This window comes from Pinus tabuliformis, chromosome 1_1, assembly GCF_031772625.1.
Source record: "Pinus tabuliformis cultivar Carrire ecotype Pingquan chromosome 1_1, CPIR1, whole genome shotgun sequence".
Taxonomy (NCBI): domain Eukaryota; kingdom Viridiplantae; phylum Streptophyta; class Pinopsida; order Pinales; family Pinaceae; genus Pinus; species Pinus tabuliformis.
Window position 1 is genome coordinate 396,027,732 of NC_142297.1, and position 21,996 is coordinate 396,049,727.

A 21,996-nucleotide genomic window follows, 5' to 3' on the forward strand; every position below is an offset into this window, starting at 1 on the left:
GAGTTTCAATGGACTACAAATTGTCAAAATGCATTTGAAAATTTGAAAGAGAAATTGTCTAGAGCACCCATTCTCAGAGGACCAAATTGGTAATTACCATTCCATATATCTACTAATGCATCAGATACAATAATAGGAGCATCTCTAAGACAAAAATAAAATTAGTTTAACTATGCCATTTATTTCATAAGCAAAAATTTAACTACGATAGAATTAAACTACACAGTAACTGAAAAACAAATGCTAGTTGTTATCCATGCAATCAATAAATTTAGGCATTATATAATAGGTTATCAAGTATTTTTCCATACATATAATTCAGCCATTAAATATCTAAAAAAAAAACCAATTACCAATGGCAAAATTACTAGATGGTTGTTATCAATGCAAGAATTTAATATCATTGTTTTAGATCAACCAGGGAGAGATAACCAAGTAGCAAATTTTATATCAATACTTCATTTGTTTGATGATCTTATACCTGTGTCATATAAATCCCTTGATGACCATCTATTCTCTATAACAATTAAAACCCCATGGTTTGCAGATATAGCTAATTATATATCATCTAGAATATTACCATCTCATTTCACTAGCAATCAGAAAAAGAAAATAATTAGAGACAGTGCAAGATACACTTGGATTAATGGAGATATTTACTATACAGGACCTAATATTTTAATTAGGAAATGCATAAGACAAGTTGAAATCATTGATATACTAAAATCATGTCATGACGAACCATGTGGTGGTCATTTTGCAGGGAAAAGGAAAACGTACAAGGTCTTCAATCAAGACTCCTATTGGCCATCATTATTCAGAGATTCAAAGACTTATGCTAAAAGATGTGTTAGATACCAAAAAATAGGTGGAGCTGTAGTTTCAAATGAAATTCCATTGAAGCCACAAGTACTCATAGAGCCATTTGAATAATGGGCTCTCGACTTTGTGAGTCCTATCAACCCACAACCAAATGGTAAGAAGTACATCCTTGTATGTACTGACTATGTAACAAAATGGGCAAAGGCTAAAGCAATGACCAAAGCAATAGAAAATACAATAGTTTCTTTTCTTTATCAAAAAATATTTATAAGATATGGAGTTCCAAGGATGATTGTCACATATCAAGGGACACAGTTCACCTCCAATCTTCTTCAAGATCTAACAGAGAAATACAATATTAAGCATAGGAAGTAAACTCCATAACACCCATAGGAAAATGGATAGGATGAGTCAACAAACAAAGTACTTGAGAACATTATGACAAAGACAATGAACATGCATAGAAAATATTGGTCAAAGAAGCTGAATGAAGCACAATGGGCTTATAGGATAACCCAAATCATCTTGTTTATGGAAAAGAAGGATTGTTTCCAATTGAATTTGAGATCCCTACATATAAACTTGCAGCAGCAATAGGATGGGACCTAACAGAAGCACAACAACAGAGGATAATGCAACTCAATGAACTAGATGAGATCAGAAAACAAGCTATGGAACATACATATCTAGTTCAATAGTAGAGAAAAAATGGCATGACAAATTCATTAAAATAAAATCTTTCATAAAGGAGACTGAGCACTACTTTTCAACTCTAAGTTCAAATATTTCAAAGAAACTGAGCACTACTCATTGGCTTGGGCCATATGAAATAGAAGAAACTTTTGATAATGGAGGAGTAAGGATAAAGGCAATTGATGAAGCAACAAATTCTTTTTCGGTTAATGACCATAGACTAAAAGTTTATCATAAGCCTATAAACAGAGAAGACTTTTTGAAAACAGTTTTAGAAGACATTGATATAGAAGTATTGGAAAAGCATAGCAATGTGCCTTCCCTACTTCTAGAAAAATAAAAAATAAAAGTTAAAAAATGATAAAAGAGTTTGGTTCTAAAAATCCAGCATACTGGCACAATAAAAACTCGAATTCGTATTAGAAAACCAACATGTTTGGCCAATATGAATTCGTCTTCATGTTTTTCTTTCCATTTTTGTTTTTACGGGATCATTCTCCGAAACATAAAAGACTTGAGGACATGTCTCAAGATAAGCAAGTGAGGGAAGATTCATGTAGAATAAAAAAACCATGCAATGGTTTGATATCAAAAAGTATTAGAAGGGACCTGAAACAAACATCATCAACAAGTATCAGAAGGGACTTGAAAACATCATCAATATCATATATAGAAGGGACCTGAATAAAATGAACATTAAAGGGACCTGAAGCAACTACAAATATATATCTACAATCCAGTATTGACAAGAATTCATTTTGAAAATTGAAGTGACGACAAAAGAGTAATGAACTATCAAATCAAAGGAAAGTATTGTAAGTTTAGATTTCTTTTAAAGCCTCTGATTTTGAAATTTTTCCTAGGATTGATAATTTAGTTTAAAAACCTGAATATGAAAATTCCTAGCCATATACATTATATCATTACCCTACACATTTATTCGTTCATTATTATACCATATGTTCATATCTCAACCATATCTTTACTAATTTTGACTAATCTTGTTGACCACATCTCCTTCCTTTTGATTGCCTATACCACCAAGAAATATTAGGTTATGGATCTACAAAATTAAAGTCATAAAGTTAGCATCATTGTAAAGATATTTGATTTAAAATGACCTAAAACTATGTTCATTTTAAAAATACATAAGCGCATATGGTAAAAAAAGGAAAATAAAAAAACGCACATATGATAAACAAAGGACAAACAACAATGAAAAAAACACAACGAGCAAAGGTGCACATAATGGTATGGTATGAGTATAGAAAATGTTTTGAAGAAATGCGTTGAAGGTATGATTATATAAAAGGCATTGAAGGCATGTATCGAAGATATGAGTATAGTGAATACAACATAAATCATAACCTAAGGTCCTAATTAAAAAAATGTCAAAAAAGTACAAAACCATAAATCATGTTGTGACAACATTTGAAAGTCGACATTAAAGGGACAAATAAAAAATGGTCAAATTTTCAAAGGAATGCTCTGTAGTCATCATCGCTCATTCAGCTCCGAAACACAATGAATTCACGTCGGCTTGAGACATAGAAGAGCTATTACTGAGCCGTAGAGAAGAGCTACTCCTCGCCGTAGAGAATACACTATAAAATTTTGCATAAAATTTGGGCCATAGAGAAATCATTGAGCCATGAAAATTGTGAAAAGGGCAGCTTAAAACCTTGTGGTATGTAGGAAACAACAAAAGCATGGAGAAATAATATAAGGCACAAATAAATAAAGGCAACGCCGAGCAATATTGAGAGTTAAAGAGGAATTTAATGGTGTTTTGAAGAAGTCTTTGTGCCAAGCTCCAACTTAAGCCATGAATTACGCAGAGAATCCCTTGAATTACATAGAGAACTCTGGGTGAAGGTAAGAATTAGTCCCCTCAGCAATTAAACGAAAATTATTTGGAAAATCGAACTTCATATTGAGTTGAAATTTGTCATATGAGACTTCAATTACGGAATTGTTTGCTATTTGTTGTTATTAAAATCCTTTGCCACCTATAAGAGTCAACGATTTCTCAAAATGATAGGGAAGTAGTTTTAATTGAACTATATGACTAACAGGAAGAGAAGTCATTAACACAGAGTTTTCAACAAGTTTGTCTTCCAGTTCAGGTATCTAACAATGATTTCTTCATACAAATTTGTCAAATGATTTGTGCACTTAATGTTTACAACATGCATGATTTAGAATAGAGGAATTATTTTTCCTTTCTTTCTCATACTTTGCACAAGTAAACTTTGCAAAATGAAGATATAAAAAAACATGAATTGAAAGGCAGTGAGGAAATTTGTGGTGAAAATATTTTCTGTTTTGGGTCTTTACACAATTTGTTTTTTTCCATTCATTCAGAGAGCATGAAAATTGTAGCAAAAGGAAAAATAGACAAAAATTGAAGAGTTCATTTGTTTTTTTAAAACCTAGGGAGGATTGGTAAGTAAATTTACCAAAATTTTTGTTGCATATTTTGTTGTCATATATATTTTTATGAGGTTATTTATGTGACAAGGATATATTAATTGGTATACAGAGCACATGGCAACAAGAATGGAACCTAGAGAGTTCAAACTAGAAAATTGGAGCAAATATGCAGTGGAAAAAATGTTTCAAGTAGTATTACTTGAATTCCTAAGGAAATTTAATGGACAAAATGACAAGATTACATAGGAATTCATCAAAAATTTTGAAAACAGGAAAACCAAGGTGGGTGACCTTCCCATACCAATAAACCCAATATTTATATCTCAAGCTTTAGAACATCCTTTGGAAGGAGAAGAATATCATAATGGGTTGCACTTTAAGGAAAAGGGATGGACCTTTTTCTAGAAAAATAGAGGAAAGGTACCTTTGATAGATCAATAGGAATCCAAATTAGTTCTAATCATCCAGATTTATTTCACTTGTGACAATAGGCACAACCTAGTTTATCTTTATCATATAAAACTGCTACAACATATTAAAGGAGATTGTAGGACCAACATCCCTTAATTCTTTTCAAGGAGTTTGATTAAATTGATAGGAGGAAAAAAAAAAAAAAAGCTCAATACCATTATGGGTTGATTAAAATACTTGTTCAATATCAAGTGAGAAACAAAGGGACACTTGGAAGGAGTTCTTGGCCAAAAATAACTTTGAAGAACATGAAATAGGGAGTGAAGAAAGACTTGAGCAACTACATATTACAAAAAGCATTATGAATTCCCCTTCATATCCTAGAACAAGATCTAAAAAGAAACAAGATAGTGTCATGGTAGAAAAAGAAAAATATTTTTTGTCTATTCCGGGGAAGCCAAGAAGAGGATCACAAGAATGACCAAGTAACCAAGAGAAGGATCCAGAAATTTAGATTGTTGACAAAGAAACAAAACAGAAAGAACATCCACACCTATCAAAGGAAATCAATGAAATCATACAAATATTTAAAAAGAGGGTTCAGGAAGAATCTATGGAAAATGGCTCTTATTTTGAGGATCCTTGGATAGAATCCACTTCGTCACATGAATATGCTAAAGAGGTAAGAGAAGAGTTGCATAATGAGGAAGATCTGAAGAAAATAATAGAGTTGACTACTGAGATAAGGGATAGTAAAATTATGGAAAGATACTTGAAGAAGGAAAAAAATAATAAAATGGCCAAAGAGAACAAGAAATTGGAAAATGAAGTCAAAAAGCTTGTAAATCAAAACATGCTCATTTCAAAACAATCTTATAGATGGCTAAAAGAGAAGAAATTGTGGCAATACAAATATGAAAAAAAAAGGGTAAAAGTTGCCATCAATAAAGAAAGGGAGCATGAGGGCATTCACATTTTAATTCAGGTTGCACAATAGGATGCTATAGGTATAGATACAGATTCAACTGGGACATTAGCACTCAGAAGGTCCAAGTGAAGGAAGCAAGCATGAGGACATGCTTCAACGTCAACAAGGGGAAGATGTTGGCCCTCAATTTTGGTCATTTTCGGTTATCATAAACCACTTACTTACCATCATATTCCACCTTATTCCACTCATATATTCTTCATTTTACCCTTATTTTCCCTATTCAGGTAATTAGATTAAGTTTCTAATTTTTTAGAAATTTTTGAAAAATTGGGTTTTAAAATTAATTTTAGACTGCATTGGAAATTCTCGTAATAGCTCAATTAGAGTGATATGTGCAGGATACCTCAGTGTGAGATTAATACATATTTGGAAATATTAGGAACCATGGATGGATGAATAGCTATTGGTTCGGTCAAAATGAGCAAATACAGGCCCGGTCAACACTAGTCAAACCGAGAAATCCCTATTAAAAAGGGGTAGTTTTAGGATTTTTTGGAATTCTTCTAGATTTCTGGTAACTAAGGGATGCCTTTGACCTGATGAAGTGGAATAACTTTAATTATGGTTGTTTCAAACTTTTTATCTTATATGGTTATCATTTTTCCTATTTAAAGAGAGGCATTCATAGTTAGAACATGTAGAAAAACTTGAAGATTATTATTTTGAGATAATTGAAGATATAGCTTTTGTTTCATCATTTCTTTGTGTTTTTTGGAGTGAATGAGTTGTTGTAGCTGATTATTTTAGCAGTGTACCAGCAAGGTTGGAGGACCCCCATACCAAGCTAAGTACATTTTGTTGTATGATGTTCATATTTGTGCATATGCTAGTTTAATTCTCCATTTTTACTATATTCATTTGCTGTAAATATTTGTAAATATATTTAATGATAATTCATTTTATGGCATGTGTTAAGTGAAGATTGATTCCTTTTAGTGATTAGCTTGAGATTGATTCCTTTTACTGATTAGCTTGAATTTGGAAGGACAACTAGGTCCCTTAGAAAAGAGACTCTTCTCCGTGAGCTAGGTCTAAGATTGAACAAGATTCACTTCTTTCAAGATTTCTTAGATTAAATTATTATGCTTTCATTACATTATCATATACTTACTTAGATATTGGAAATGTAATTATAGAAATGTTGAGGGAGGACAACGAGGTCTCTTTGAAAAGAGCCTCTTGTTCTTATAAAATAGTCTAATTTCATTGACCAATAATGTATGCTTTTATGGAATTGACTAAAATAGATTTGCTTAAGTTTTGAAGAGTGATTTATATTTATAATACGTATTTCCATTCTCATAACTTCTTTCTATATTATTCCTTATCCAAAAGTCCATAAATTTTTGTTTGCTTCTAAGATTAATAACCCGGATTGATAGTAAAATACATGCCTTAATTTACACAATAAATTGAGCTAACAAGTCCTCCATAAACTATTTACATAAGTATTGATCCCAATTATACTGGACTCCTTTGGGGCATTTCACAACCAAATAGACAACTGGTGTTTGTACTTCATCCGTGCGATAATTTTTCATGATATTACCAATTAAGTTCTGCGTAGCAAACTGCACCATGACATCCGATATGGACTAGATGGAATACCCGCATGACTTCACTAGACCAAAATCACTCCTCATTTCGTCTGCCAACTTCTTCTCTTGTAATTTACCTACCAATGCATCTGGATGATCTAGTTTGTGGTATGACAGTAATGTTATCCTGTGGATCAACATATCAGTGGTCAATATGGGTTCTCCCAACCCGAGACACCCATCATGTACCAGCATAAACAATTGGCGCACATAGATGGTGTTAATATTTGTGCAACTAAAGTGAAACACCCACATCATATTGAGGAGCCTCGCGGCCCCAACACCAGTGACCCATTTCATTGGTTCCAACCACATAACATTCGACTCTTCATAGTAGACTTTTCTTAGGTACTTGTTCGGTGCCAATTGTGGAAATCTCTCATGATCCCCCAACTCCCAATCCTCCATTTTCAGATTCACTATACGAGCCAACAAATTTCCCCCAAACAACACACACTTCAGCAACAATGGTGCAGAAACCATAAACTTCATGTTATCCAAATATTTTGGCACTTTAGTGGTGGCTTTTCGAGGTGGGATATACATGAGAAGTTGAGTTAGCAACTCAACCTATTCTACATCAATCTCCTCTATGCCATCACGGAGTTCTTCCTCATCCAGGTCCGGAGGCTCTATCGACTATTTGGACTAGTCCATCTTCCATTTTTAGTGGATTTCAATCAGGTTTTTTTGCGGTGATTGTCACATCGCGATTGGTTGAGGCTCTTCCTACTTCTTATCTCCCACCATGGAAGCAAATGGATTAGGCCTTGGTGACCTAGGTGTAGTAGTCAGAAACCCTGCAGGTATAGGTTGGGCTTCCTCCATCTTAGGGTGAGTTGCATTCATTCTCTCAATGATGATCTTATGGTGCTAATCAGGAAAGTTTGCAAAATTTGGCTGTGAAATAATTTCCTCCCAATCCTTCTCAGGCATACAACACTTTACTTGGTGCAAAGAAAGGCTAAAAAAAATAATTCAAGCTCTCAGGAAGAAAAGCATTTGAATGCAGAGTGATATGCCATATTTATAGACCAATTTGAATTCAAATCCAGTTGTTTCCCCCAATTCTTGGTCATTAATGCACATTTGGTAGCATATTTCCAAATATATGCTCCATAAATGTTTTTCCCCCGTTCCTTCTAACGGAAAAATCGTCATCTAATCAGCTACAGTGCTTTCAATGGTCAATTTTTGGCCAAGCGGTGTAGGGCCCATCCACCTAGCACAATTCCTCCAGCGCAACTCCCCTCAATGCCATCCTTCAACTTGTCACTCGGCCCATTCACTTTGCCTTTCTAACTTTCGGGAAGTGTAGTGTATAGTCCCATACTTCCTTGTAGCTCCCTAGAGTACTAAGACTATCCCACAACCATATAGTCATGGCGCAAGGGTGAGATCACCTTTGTATAGGATCAATAGACTCCCATTGACTTTTCCCATAAATAATTCCTCATTCAGCTTAGCGAGTTCAACTGCGCCTCCATCTATAATTTCCTTCACACCATATGGCCCCAACCAATGGATCTAAAATTTGTCTAGGAACTTTGTGAACTTACTATCATATAGCAACACTAAATATTCAATCTTGAAGGTGTGTTGTTTGATATTACAACCATCCCATGCATTTTCATGTCCTTCTGCACTTGTTGATGAAATCCAGCCAAGAAGCAATCCTCCTCCAACTCAATGAGCTATGTGAGTCGTTCCTTCATGGTATCATGATCAGCCATGTCCATAACTACTGAAATCCATATCATGGAACTATGTACTCCATGGGAATTATAGCCTCTTGCCCATAGACTAGTTTGAATGGTGTTTTTCCTATCAACTTTTTGCAGGTAGTCCTATATGTCCAAAGGATCGCTAATATGCACACATCCAATCAATTCACTTCACATTGAAAATCTTCGTCAAAGCACTTTCTAGAATTTTGTTAAAGGCTTCTACAATGCCATTTTATTTAGGGTGATAAGGCATACTCTACTGATGATATATCTATAATTCCTCAAGAAATGCAATAGTTGTCTCATTCAAGAAGTGCATGCCCCTATCACTCCTAAAAATATTAGGGCATCCAAACCAAGACCAAATATATTCAAAAATAAACTTTGCGGTGGTTGTGGTGCTATATTCTTTTACAAGATATGCCTCTGCCCACCTAGTTAAGTATTCAATTGTGATAAGGATATATATGGCCCATGTCTTCTTCCCGTATATGTCAGAGGTAATTCATCTCTTCGTGATAGTCTCTCCTTCCTCTGACAAACATTGTATGCCCTACAATAAATCTTGGAATCCTTATGCATAGTCGTCCACCATAATAATCCTCTTATAATATTCTGCACAATTTCTCTTCCCGCATAACGTCCTACCACTACGCTTCCATGCGCTTATGGAAGGATACTTTTCCACTAATGCTCTGAAACATGCCTATGCAATATTTCATCACAGCCCATTTTATATGAGTATCTCGTGATAACATAGAAATTTGTAACCCAGACCACTAATTCTTTCTTTTGTTGCATCGAAACCCTTCAGGAGTGGTGCTTGTAGGCAAGAATTGAACTATATCTATGAAATGATCATCTGCAACCCCTCACTGTGAATAGGTCCACCAATCATAAATTCGAAGCACATCATCCCACCCCTGACTGTATTTCCTCTCTTAGAGAGAGATTCTACCTGTTAGTGTCGGTCTTGAGCCCTCCATCAGTGATCAATAACTCTTTGCATATGCATTTATAGGTGTCTCATCAGTGTCAGTTTTGCATCCCACTAGGCATGCCATAACACTGAATGGAGGAGCTGGTCTTTGTTCCCTTCTTGGCTTTGCTGGATCAGGTCATACAACAATGTAATTGAGTCATGCTTGTTCTTATTTTTTGTCTTGAGATCCCATGGTCTTAGGTCTAGGGTTTTGAGTCAAAATCATTTCAAGGTAATGAGTCATGGTCAGTAAGTGCCCAGCAAGCCAGAAGGAGGTATGTACATATGTTTCATTATTATTTTCATCAGCCATAGCTCATTTTATACCTTGGATTTAAAAACCTGTTTTTTTTAAAGTCCAAGGTCATGTCAAATTTGTAAAAATAAAGAAATTTTCAAAAGTTTGCAACAACCCTGGTTCCTTCGCCACAGTCCATCAGATGGTCAACCTGCAAAAAGAACGGAGTCAAAAGCATCAAAAAGTTAATTTCAGGACAAAAGACTCCAAAACAGTGTTAAAAGAGAATGCAAAATGAAAACATTAGAAAGTGGGTTCTAAAGTTAATTTTTTTTTAAAATGACCCTATAAAAGCTAACTTCCCTCTTTAGTCACTCTTATTGTGCAATTGAAAGTGAAAATTTCGTGCTAGAGGCAAAGAAGGTGATTTCGTGGCAATTTTCTGCAAATCCAGTGCTTGGGAAGGTGCGCGACCATTCCACAGGTGTGCGCGACCACCTGGGTGGTGCGCGACCGTTCCACGAGCATTTCCCTGTGTAAATTTACACAGGCGCGACCATTCCAGTGGTGCGCGACCATTCCAGGGTGGTGCGCGACCATTTGGTCCGCCTGCACATAAAACTCACCAAAATTCATCCAAACTCCAAATTTCTCCAAATTTGCTCGGGTTTTTTCCAAGGTATGCCTCCTTTATCAAGTTTATGAGTGTGTCATGGTTTCAAAGGAGATTTATGGTCATGTTTTGTCATGCAAGAAAACTATGAAAAATAGGTTAAATGATGGTTGTTTTGCAAGCATATGCTTTGATAGTTTGTTCGTTTTTCAAGGTGATTTTTCCTTTATTCCCTTCCATTATTTTCCCATGTTAAATCACAAGTGTTAAAATGTCATATTCATTAATCATATTTGCAAATTAACCATACAAACCCTACCCCCAAATCCTATGAAACCCTAACCCCTTCTAAACCATTTCAAACCCTAATTTTTTATCATGTTATATGCTCAAAACCTAAACACTAGTATACACAGCAAAGTAAAAAGGAAAACATTGTAAAAAACAAAAAGAAAAGTGATGACAAGGCATGCACACAAGAAATTGTAAAAACAGTGAAAATTACCATTTGCATAGCCTTAGAAAAAATAAAGAAAAATGTCATCTTGCTGTATGATGTCAAAGGTTACAAGCTATGTAAAATTCATGATAAAATTCATTAAAGGTATCAGCTGCTAGTTATCCAAAAAGAGCAGTCTTGCTGTGGTTAGAGTTTGCAGTAACATGATATCATCTCCCTTTCCTAGAACTTTGTTTTTCCCTATCTATTCCCTATATTAAAACCCTAATTCAATTGCATTTCCCTTCATGCAAAACTCCTTATGCAAATTGAATGTCCCTCCCTACGATCAAAGCACACAGTGAAACCCTAATTCCCCATGGTAAAAGCATGATGAAGCTGCCACTGTCCTAAATGAATTGCTGTTACGAAAATTAGTTGGCAGTGATTATTAAAAAGGTTTCATTGTCCCCCTAAACCTAATTCCTAATATCCTCTCTTTTCCCTAATTCCCAAATTACCAATTCCCTCTCCCTTCCATTGTAACATAATCACAGCAATCCCCTCTCCCTTCCTCTTGCAATCAAATACCCTAACTCCCTGTTTCCCAAAGCATCAAATGGCCATTCCAAAAGTTATAAAAAACAGAGTATGCTCCTCAAGGACATGCAAAAGCAAAATGAAATGAGCTGCCTGTTACTTGTACATAAGTGATGCTGCCCTATCCCCCTATGCCCATGACATCCTCCCCTCCATCATGAAGATTTTCATTGTCCTTTCCCTTGATGCTTAAAAAACACAGTTTCCCTAAATAAAGTATTGATTTGCAAATGTTGAAAGATGGAATGACATGTTTAGCATTATGTGATGTTTTCCTTCAAAATTCCTTGCTTATATATATTTTTCCCTTTCCTATATGTAAATTCCCTCCCCTAACACGTCCCTCATGATGTTTCCCCTTGAAAACAGCATACTTCACAGCATTTTGCAGGCAGGGCAGCGGTCATTTTGACTTGTTTATTCCACCTTGCTCAATAACAACACCATGTCAACTACTGAGACTAATGAGCAAGGTGATGACCGATCATCATCTTCTGAGATTGAGACACAGCGGAGGCCTCGTAGGGGAGGCAAAGGTGGTCACCACAAGAGAGAAGAGCCCACATCATTGACAGAGTTGCAAGCTTGCCCATTGGCAGTGGCTTGTTTTCAGCACATGGCTTGTTATTAGTTTTGTGAGAGGCTGTCACACATTCAGCATCATAGAGAGTTGGCCCGATTGTTTGTCCTACATCTTCATGACAGGCAGGTCACCCTTGCAGGGGTGAATTTTTTGTTTTCTCCAGAGGCTATCACAGAGGCTACCGGGATACCCAATGTGGGTGAGGTGTGGCCGAAGCGCAAGTGGCTGGATCTAGTATACTATGAGCCATATGTCAGGCCTACACATGTGCGTAACTTGACAAGGAACTTTCCTATCAAGTTCCTCCGAGCAGAGTATGTAGATATCATGAGACTCATTATGCACTACTTCACATGCGAGGGGAGATTCTCACGGGTAGGTCCTGGTCATATCCGCATGCTAATGCACTTCACCAGAGTGAGGATGATGAACATCTCAGCATACTTATTTCACGACACTCAGAGGATGGTCTCTATCTTTCAGAGACAGACCCTAGTACAGCAACTTCGGAGCCTATGCCATCATGGTCTTATTCAGCTAGTAGTTTCCTATCAGCTGAGCCAGCAGGGCATTCCTTGGGCAGATTTTATCTCCCGAGAGTTTTTTACACAGCCACATCCAGAGCCAGAGGCAGTTCACGAGGAGGGAGGGCCATCACATCAGCCCGAGACCAGCATTCCGAGACACATGGCTTCTTCTCCTCGGGTCACATATCAGAGAGGTCACAGGACCTTATTTGCAGCAGCCCGACGAGTATTTTCTCCACAGCAGGTGGGAGGGGTCTCGTCATCATCTTCAGAGCAGCGAGTGTTATCTCCACACCAGGTGGAAGGGGCCTCGCTTTCTTCATCGGCACAGGCAGTACGAGAGGGCAAGCAGCCCATGGTTGAGGATGACGCAGTTGGCGAGGCACATGATGATTTCATTGGTCGTGATGCCCGCTCTCCTCCTTCAGATTTTTATGAGATTATCAGGCAGAGAGAGGAGGAGAACCTCGTGTTGCAGCAAAAGCTCCAAATGGCTCAATGGACCATCACTTATCTAGAATAGCACACCAAACAATTAGAAGAAGAAAAAGAACTTGATGAGCTATGGAGGATCCGCAATGATCGAACTTTGAACCGTAGGAGGCCCGGTGACCCATTGCCTGCTGATCGGGAGTCCATGCTTATCAGTGTGAATGCACACTTGGAGAGATTGTTGGAGAAGGCAAATCGTGACAAAGAGCTACTACGCAACATGAAAACACACTATTGGGAAAGATTGCATGTTTGTAAGGCTAAAATGAAAATTCTCCAAAGAAAGCTGTCAGAGGCCCAGAAGAAGGAGAAAAGGACAAACCCACTCCGTATCTTGGCTGAGGCATTAGTCACTCATCATGGTACTGATCAGCCTTGATCTAGCATCAAAATCTGAAAATTTTGAGAATTTTGGAGCATTTTGCAAATTTTTGGTAAAATTACAGGTTTTTCCCGTGGAATGGTCTCACCCGGGGTGAGACCATTTTGGAGGACTGCTCGGAATTTTGAAAACTTGGCATTTTTGGAAAGGGCATGCAAAGAGAAAAATTACCAATACTTGGGAGAAGCCTGATTTTGAGATTTGAGCCTCCAAAAGCTCAAAATACATCAAAAAAATGACTTTCTGCCCACTTTTTGAGTTGCAGAAAGTGACCTTGGGAGAAATGGTTTTTGAGGGGGCAAAACAACTCCAAATTCAGAAATTCCACTTGGGATGGAAAGTAGACAGACCAAGCTTTGCAATGAGCCATCTTGCACCTAATTTGGATCAGTGGAACCCACTCAAAAGTAGCTGCAAAGGGGCGCGACCATTTGAACAGGGGGCACGACCATTCGAGCCAGCTTTGCCAGAATTGACCTTTTTTGTCAAAAAACACTGTTTTGACTATGGTTGACCATTTTTACTTGTAGAGGATGGATAAATGTAATATTTTCATGGAACTTTGATAGATTTTATCTCTCTTTACCCTTCTAGAAGCTTCCATGATGTAAAAAGTGAAAAATTAATGCATGGATGAGTTAGCTAAGTAATAGAGGCAAGTTGTTTGGCTGCCTATTTTCTAGTTCTTAGTTTAGAATTAGTTCAAACTGCTCCTAGGAAGCTGAGCTCGACCCCTAGAGGTGGGGAAAGGAGTTAGATGGTCTAGATGGTCTATATTATGCTCTCTCCTTCTCATTTTCATGGTTGGACTCTTGTGGGAGAAAGCTTTATTGTATATTGTACATCTATCTCTGCAATTTAAGGAAAAGGAAGGCCAGGGTTTTGCAGACATCATTGTGGATTCTTGTGGATTGTTGTGTTGATGGTGTGTTCTCTACATGTTCTTGTAAGTTTGTTTATGTATTCCACACCTCTCTTTTGCTTCTAATTGGACAGATGAAGTGGTAAAGTTTGAATTCATGCTTTGACATGCTCAGCTTTTTAGTTTGTTCAATATCTATGTTTTCCACTGTCTAAAGAGGATTCAAAGTTGTTGTTTGCCCTCTTTAGCTCCTCCTCTATCATTCCTGATCATCCATCTCAGATTAAGGCATCAGCACTCACTCCTACCTTGCCCCAAAGATCCCCCTGCAAAAATTGTGCTCAATCCCCGCACCCTGAATTGCACTCCCTCCAATTGCCACCAAAAACTCCAAAAATCATTAAATCAACCCCCCTATCAATTTACCAGCCTAAAATCTTTATTCTTAATTGGTCAGCCTAATCATATTGAAAGATCTATCAAATCTGACCCGAGAGAGCCTTCTCATACCTCGTAGGGCTAGCTACGAGGTGAAATGGTTTGATGTAGCGTTGAGAGTTTGTCTATCTCAGCCTAGGTGAATTCCAAGTGCTAACACTACCAATGAATTATTCTCTTTGTAAATATGGCAAAAGAGATGAAGGAAAAAGTGGTAGTTAAGGCTAGAATTCACTCCATCTAGTGGGAGAGGAAAGGGAAAGAAAAACTCGTAGGCTCATCCCCATTCTCAATTCGTGATAGGTGATCTAGATTAACATTTAGGTGCCCTCGCTTCAAAACTATTTCGAAATCATATTCCTGTAAAAGAAATAACCATATGCAACTTCCCCCCCACAACATAGGCTTGTTGACCAAGTGTTTCATAGCATAATGTTCTGTATACATCTTGAAGTGCACACACAACACATAGTGCCTAAATTTCTGCAGTGCATACATCATTGTTAAACATTCGTGCTCTGTGGTTGAATAATTCATCTCCTCCTTTGACAACTTTCTACCTACAAATTCTATTGGATGGTGAATATCTCCTTTGCTTGGTTGGGTCAGCACAACTCGTAGCATGATGCAGAAAGTATCTACATGAATGTGGAACCCCTCCTTCCAGTCGAGGAATACTAAAATGTGTGTGGTTACCATTTTCTCCTTTAAGACATCCAAAGGTGGTTACTCATAGGCCCAATGAGTTGTGCATACTCTTTGATCAACTTCCTATAATATCCCGTGTGGCCCAACATTGTGCAGAGTTGTTTAACATTCTAAAGGGATTCCAAATTGATGATTAGTACAATTTTGGGAGGGTCTAGCATCAATCCTTTCTTACAAAAAATATGGCTTGAGAGTATCCTGTAGGGTATGTAGAATATGAGCTTCTTCAAATTAATGGCTATCTGATGCTTTCAACAAGTATACAACATAAGGTGCAGACTAGAAACATGTTGCTTTACTAACCCGAACACTATCAAATCGTCAAAGTAGGCCTCCAAAAATTTATTAATAAATTCCTTTAAGGCCACAATTACCACCCTAGACAAAGGCATCACTGTATACTGAAAACATCCCCATTAGATCAAGATCACGCCAGAGGACTAGAGTAAGACCACCTTCATGATGGTACCCTAAGAATCCATCCGTGAATAAATGGGCTTCTTGTCCTCAAACATTCTCCAATATCTCATCAGTGCATGGTGTAGGGAATGGATCTTGGACACATGCGTCATTCAACTTCCTTAAGTCTAGGCATATCTGTATTTCATCTTGCATTTCATTTTCTTGAACCGCCATGGTACTAACCCACTCCAATTCCGCGACAAGTTAAATGATCTGACTTCAAGCATTTTATCCAACTCTGTGTGCCCTTTTTCCTTATACTTTGGATTTAATCAGTAGGGGCATTGTTTCACTGGATTTGCATTTGGCTTCAAAGTAATCTTCATAATTCCTAGATTCCCTACTATCCCTTTTAGATTAGAGAATTTGGTGGTAAACTAGTCGTGATACTCTTGCAATAGCTCTGTGACCTTATCTACTATATGTTCATCCCAATAGTCAATTTTATTCATGAACTTCAGTTGCACTTCCGATCCAATATTCACCTGCCTAGTCTTTAAGGGCTCTGATATATCCGGGATTTCTAACTTAGGTCCCTCGACTTTGTATTGTCCTTCAGACTTGGGAATGTGGATGTTCCTCGGATCTTATTCACCATCCGCAATGGTCACATTGTAACAATTGAGTGTATGGAGCAGCTGCGTACTCCAATCTGGTTGTACCCATGCTACATGTTCTTTTGTGATTTTGAATATTGGAGCTTTAATCTCCTGTAATGCCTCATCAATACATTCAAATCTATCCTCAAAACTAAGAGTTAACAGAAAAAGTTCTTTCAAAACATCCCATTCTGCAGTTCCATGTCGCAACTCCTTTTCCATATACTAGTTCATCATAATTGTATCTAAAGTGTGGAAAAATATATGAACCCATTCTGGTTGCATTCTTCTCACCAAGCTTTCGTCCATCGAGCCAGATGCTCACGCAAATCATCCTTGTATATATCTTTGTAATGTAGGTATTAGCATACCTAGACCATTGCTTCATAATCCACCGGTATTCCTTCCAGTCTATCAATTTTTTCTTATGCTTACCCTACCATTGGGTAGGTGTAGCTCTCAGCACGAGGGCTAATGCCTAGAATTGATGTTCCTTCAGTAAATCCTTTTCAAATTTATCGATAAACAAATTGACATCTTCTAAACCATCATAATGTGGTAAATTGCGTACCTTAGTGGATACACATCAGAGTGACTTTGTAAGCCTATTGCATCTTAGTGAATATACCTCATGCAACTTGTTTCGCTAGTGTTTGAGCTCCTCATATGTAATTCATCCACTTTTCATATGGTTGATCCTATCTTCATCCCACAGAGTCATCTTATAGATCAACTCAATATCATCGTCCCCCTCATAATCGCGGACTGGTTCAGTATATCGTGCACCTTCGGTTAGATCCAAAAACACCATCAACCTTAGTTATTTATTTTCAAATGTCATAATGTGCATCTTCAAGTTGATAATTGTGTTCATATCAAATGCCTGATCAATTCCAAGTAGCACTAGACACAGGTTACTGTCTTCCACTATTTCGGTTACTTCAAAATAGGATATGGTGCGCGCCCCTTCAATATCCACAGTCACTCCATGTAGGTGCCCCATATGAATACTCTTTTGTTTATTTTTCATTCTTAGTTGGATCGGGGACCACTATAGGACTGGTCTTCCCATTCTTTCCCAAGTTTGTTTCAACAGAACATTTACATCAAACCATAAATCAATAATTACTTGGTCCATTTCGTATTCTCCATTCTGGGCAATTAATCTCATTTCATGACCAATTCTCTTCTTACATTTTCCCACTTTATGTACTTTGTGTTGTTCTCGTAGGGGCTTATTCTTACCAGTGAAATTATCTATCAATTTTTGCAGTCCTTCTACTGCCTTCTTATCCCTTAGGAGTTTCATGTAGATTTTTAAAATTGATGCTAATAAAGATAGGTTTTCCTCCTCCGCTGTATTTTTATCTTCAAACTTTCTCGAACTTTGAGTCCTTGACATAGAAGCTCCCTCATCTACGAAGCTCCTTTTTGCTTCTATAAACATCTCCTTCACCTTATTTACATCGAATCTCATCTCCTTATCAGCAGCCTTGCGAACCCACACATTCTCTTACAAAATTTGCCCTTGGGGACCCTATCCCAACATCGGGATTAGGTACCTATTCTAGACAGTGATCTTGTTCAGTGCCCGATAGTCAATAGAGAGCCTCCAGGTCCTATCCTTCTTATGTACCAATACAATCAGGCTCCCACAAGTTGATAATCTTGGCCTGATATGCCCTTTCTGCAATAGTTCTTTAAATCTGCCTCTTGATCTCATTGTTCTCTAGAATAGAGCGTCAATAAGTCGGTCCACTAGGCCGTGGCCTACCTGGGGTCATATTGATGGAGTGCTTGACCTGACAGTGCAGAAGTATCCCTGTGGGTAAGGTGAAAATATCCCTCTACTCCTCCACGACCTTTTCCATCTGTTGCTAAGTTGCAGAAGAGGCATGCCTCAAAGTCGTGGCCACAACCTTCTTCTTGCCTTAGGGGTGAATCATAAGGAAAACAAATTTCCTGGTCTAGGAAATGATCTTAAAACATTTATTTGCAGTGATCAAAGAGATGGTAGTATGCAGGGCTACTTTCAATATCCTATACAACTTGTTAGCCAAAGTAACAACCATAAAGCAGGGTCTAGACTCATATATAGCATGTCACTTCCACAAGTATGGTTGTCCTAACAATACATCACAAAATTGAAGAGAATCAATGACACACAGTACCTCATCCGTGAAGGGCTTGATGTTTGAGGGAAGGCGACACTACTAGCTGACACGAAGATCTCATCCTTGGTAAAGCCACTCGATGGTGTATGACTGGGGATGTGTTATAGTCCTTAGGCCTAGCCACTTCATGACCTCTATTGAAATGAGATTATTTTGGCTCTCGTTTTCAACAATGAAGTACAGTGGAGAACCCTTCACCCACATCTGTGAGTGGAAGAGGCATTCCCCCTCCTTTGGATCTTCGAGCTCAGTCTTCTAGATCTTGGTGGTAGGCACGGTGGCACTGGGTTCTGCATCAATGATATACTTCCCTTTTTCAGTTCCCTTATTAGGTTCTGATTCAGAGTCAAAATCTACATCTAATTCAAAAGCCTTCAACTCAGCCACCAATGACTGCTTGGCCCGACACTCACTTGTATTGTGAATGGAGCTCTTATGGAACTCACACCGTTTTCCTATGTCCTTCTTCAAATTTGGTGTGTTTTTCTTTGCTTGTGGTGTTGGTGGGTTGTCTTGGGTAGCACCGCCTTGGATTGGTCCTTTGTTATGTCATTTGGGTGCACCTTTTCATTGCTTTGGATTCGTAGATCCAAAGTCTCGCTTCTTCTCTTAAGCTTCTGCTCTATCTTGATAGCGTACCAATATGTCATGGAAAGTGAGGAAATGTATAGGAACTCCATCTCATCCTCGATGTACTTGTGTAGACATTTGTGGTACTTGAGCACCAAATGCTGCTCAGTATCCTTGATACTCAACTTTGTGCGAAGGGTATGGAAATTATTTTTCAATTCTGCAGATCTTGGTCCCTTCCCTATCATAGTATTGTCCACTTTATGTATTTGTCTTCATAGCTGTCAATAGGGTAATATTGTTCCTTGATGGTGTCATGGAAAGAAGTCCAAGTGGGTGTGGCTGAAAACCATGAGGGTTCACTCTCATCCTTTTGGTCACAATATTTTTCCCACCAATCCTTGACGTGTGGGGCGACTTTAAGAAGTGCAAAAGTATTATTTTCCCGATTAGAAAAGTCATGAACTAAAAAGTATCCTTGCAATAGATTTAACCATTTATCTACGGTGTCTACATCTATCAGACCTTCGAATATGGGAATATCATAGTTAAATTCTACCTTAAAAGGATTGGAACCTCCAAAGTGGCTGTTGGATGAAGATGCATCGCCTATGAATAGTCATCGAAGGATCTGGACAAAGTTATCCATCTTCGTGCCCCCTGTCGCTCGAGGCCTTCCTCAAGCAACATTTTGAAAGGATATCATGCCCCCTCATCTTTATTTTCTTCTTCTATGGGAGATCATTGGGTTTTTCAAGGTTGTGCGTGCAGTGGTTCAACCAGATCAAGCCCTAACTCCTTATACCCTGAACTTGTTAGGGACATGAAAAGAAAAAAAGAGAAAGAGAAGGCTACTCTGATACCACTGATCCAAACTTAAACAAGAACACAAAAACTTACAGATATAATCATAAACACAGAGATGCAATAGAAAAAACACTTCATTTCATTAATAGAAAAATATTGAACTGTGCTTAGAAACATAATGGAAATAAGATAGCTCGGGCGATGGTAGCTTATCTCTGAGAAGAGATGTGGCAACTACATGCCTCTAAATTGTCTTGCAATGGTGCTCAAGGGCGTTTTTATTATTGGAAAACACAAGTAAACTGTAAACAACCAAAAGCCTAACCCTAGGAGATGTAACACCAAGAGTTTGTGAGCCTCATTGCGGTTAGTTGGGCAACCAACTTCCTGGGGTTGTAACTTGCTCATATTATCTATGTTTTGCTCATACAATACCTTGTTGGAAAGGTATCTCTGAGTACTAAACTAAGTATGGCTGTGGGTCTACTGCAAACCCTAAAAAGCTTCGTTTAGGGGGTCAAAACTTCTATAGAAGTTTAGGGCCCAAAAAATTGCTAAAAATAGTAAATGCCAAAATGAACAAGGAAATAGATGAAACTAATTGGGGGGTCAAGGTGGAATAGGTGGGTAGACACCAATCTCCACCTGGATCAGGATACCATGTAAGTAGTCAACCTGGTAGCCATATTTCAAGCCATCCCCTGTGAAATTCATGTCCTTGTTGTCAAAAGGGCCTTCAAATATCTACAAGGCACAATTGGTTATGCGATATGGTATGTTATGACCAAAGATTTCAAATTAAGGGCCTATAATGATGTTGAATAGGCTAGAAGTATTGATGATAGGAAGAGCACCTCTGGTGCAAAATTCTTCTTGGGAGATTCCTTAGTATCTTTGGTCGGCAAGAAACATGACTCCATCTCTCTATCAACTCGAGAAGAAGAATATATTGCAGTTAGCACTTGCTACTCACAAATTATCTTGATGAAGTAAACATTAAAGGAAGTTTAGGTAGAGTTGAGAAGAGCTAATTCCCATCATGTGTGACAACGTTAGTGCTATCAACATTTCTAAGAACCTTTTCATGCACTCAAAGACCAAGCATATTCCTATCAAGTTTCATTTCTTAAGAGAGAATTTTGCCACTAATGTTGTTCTTCTTGATTATGTGGCCACTAAAGAGCAACTTTCAAGCATATTTACTAAGGGATTTGCAAGATAACCCTTTGTGTATCTTTAGAAATAGATAGAATTTGTGACTTCTCCTCTAAATGACTCGGTTATAATGTGTGTTGGAAGTACTCAGTGTGTGGGGTCAATTGAAGAGTAGGTTGCAGTGGTTCATGGGGAGTTTTCATGAGAATATTTTATCATTGATTCCAAAGAGGGAGAAGATTACTAGTGATTAAGAGAAGGAAAATGATGAAGAAAGCCATGTCTAGTTTCAAGTGTAGCTCACACTTTTTCAATTTGCAACACCCTTCTCCCACATCTACCCAAGTAACCAGCCAACTGGGGTAAACATACAATGGGAGGCTACTATGGTTGGATTCGACCTCCTATGTGACCTTAAGTGGAATCGACAGAAACATAACAGAAAAACACTTCATTTCATTAATAGAAAAATATTGAACTATTCTTACAAACATAATGGAAATAAGATATCTCGAGCAATGGTAGCTTATCTCTGAGAAGATATGTGGCAGCTACATGCCTCTTAACTATTTTACAATGATGCTCAAGGGCCTATTTATTATTGGAAAACATGGGAAAATTGTAAACAACCAAAACCCTAACCCCAGGAGATGTAACACCAAGAGTTTGTGGGCCTCGTTGGGGTTAGTT